Consider the following 2,500-nt stretch of genomic DNA (forward strand, 5'->3'; position numbering starts at 1 on the left):
AATAACAATAAAATGATGATAATAATAATAATAATGATGATAATAATTATAATAATAATAATAATAATAATATATTAATAGGCAAAATATAATAATACAATCATAACTAATAATAATAATAATAATAATAATAATAATAACCACAACACTCTAAAGTGCCTGTGTGTGGGAGAGCTGATATCCCAAACTCTCTCTCTCTCTCTCTCTCTCTCTCTCTCTCTCTCTCTCTCTCTCTCTCTCTCTCTCTCTCTCTCTCATTTTTTTCTTCATCTCAGTCGCATCTCAAAGGTTCTACCCATCCAATACCTTACCCCCCACTCTTCCACGCCCATCCACTCCCCCCCCATACCCATCCACTGCCACCCCGCCCGCACGCCCATCCACTGCACGCCCCCCCCCCCCCCCCTTCGTCTTCTTCCTGAAAGAGGCCCCGCCCGTTTCGTGATCACTTCGACCTTCCTTCTTTTATCCTTTCCGCCTACGATCGTTTCTCTCTCTTCTATTTATCTTCTCTCTTATATTTATCTTCTCTCTTATATTTATCTTCTCTCTTTATTTATCTTCTTTCTTATATTAATCCTCTCTCTTCTATTTATCTTCTTTCTTATATTTATCCTCTCCATTCTATTTATCTTCTCTCTTCTATTTATCTTCTCTTATATTTTTCTTCTTTCTTCTTTTTATCTTCTTTCTTCTATTTATCTTATCTTTTATGTTTATCTTCTCTGTTATATTTATCTTCTTTCTTCTATTTATCTTCTCTTTTATATTTATCCTCTCTCTTTTATTTATCCTCTCTCTTTTATTTATCTTCTCTCTTCTATTTATCTTCTCTTATATATATCTTCTCTTCTATTTATCTTCTCTCTTAATTATATTCTTTCTTATATTTATCCTCCCTCTTCTATTTATCCTCTCTCTTCTATTTATCTTCTTTCTTCTATTTATCTTCTCTCTTCTATTTATCTTCTTTCTTCTATTTATCTTCTTTCTTCTATTTATCTTCTCTTTTCTATTTATCTTCTTTCTTCTATTTATCTTCTATCTTCTATTCATCTTTTCTCTTATATTTATCTTCTCTCTTATATTTATCTTCTATATATCTTCTTTCTTCTATTTATCTTCTCTTTTATATTTACACCACATTCCTTTCCCTCCGAACAAAACCTTGAAAAATACGATTCAAAAAGTTTTGGAAAATCCAGGTCGCTGAAGTTTGTCTTTTTAATATTTATTATCTCTCTTCAAGTTTCTACCACCTTTTTTTCCTTTATGTTTTAATTTCTTCTCTTTGATTTGTACAATTTTTCTATATGAAAAACTTCCTGAGCAAAAAAAAAAAATTAAATAAAAATAAAACCGACCAAAAAAATAAATAAACAAAAAATTAAAATAGTTGAAATTTCATCTTTTTCTATATTAATATTTCCTCTTGTTTCTACTACCTTCTTTTCCATTGTGTTTCTTTTTCTCTCTTATTTTGTATAGTTTACCGATATATATATAAAAAAAAAACATGAACAAAACCTTGAAAAAAAAAAATTATAATATCTGAACACTGTCTTTTTCTATATTTATTATCTCGTCTTTTTGTGTGTGTGTATATATATATATATATATATATATATATATATATATTTATATATATATATATATATATATTGTATATATATATATATATATATATATATTGTATATATATATATATTGTATATATATATATATATATATATATATATTTATATATATATAATTTATATATATATATATATATATATATATATATATATAAAATATATATATATATATATATATATATATATATATATATATATATATATATATATATTTACATAATCTCTCTTAAGTTTATACTACCTCTCTTACATTGCACATTTTTCTTATATAAAAGAAAAAAAAATTCCCGAACCAAAAAAAAAAAAAAAAAAAAAAACGAGAATATAAACAAAACCCAAGGTAACTGCCCTTTCGTCATTTTCCTCTCTATCACATTACTCCCTAACAGTTTCTCTCATTTTCTCCTATTTCTATTTCCTAATTTCCTCCACCCACTTGCACGCTTCACACCACGATGTCATTTCTAATTTTATCAAGTTTTCTAATCCCACTTTCCGTTGCATTTTTCGCACGTTTTTTATCTATTCCTCGTACGGTTTCGTAATTCTTTCTTTCTTTCCTTAATAATTCACTATATTAATTTTCATTCTTCACGGATTCTTCTTTATACAACCCGCTGGTTTCTTTCAACACATTTCAGGCTTAATAATGAAGTACTTTTTAATCCTTCAATCAAAGAAATTTTAACTTATCTTTTTGGTAATCTTTTTCTATTATTATTATTTATTACTATTTATTATTATTTATCACTATTTATTATTCATTACTTGTTATTATTATTATTATTATTATTATTATTATTTATTATTATTTACTATTATTATTACTATTATTATCATTAATATTAACTATTAACTACATT

This window comes from Palaemon carinicauda, chromosome 7 (genome assembly GCF_036898095.1).
Source record: "Palaemon carinicauda isolate YSFRI2023 chromosome 7, ASM3689809v2, whole genome shotgun sequence".
In the NCBI taxonomy this organism is placed as follows: Eukaryota; Metazoa; Arthropoda; class Malacostraca; order Decapoda; family Palaemonidae; genus Palaemon; species Palaemon carinicauda.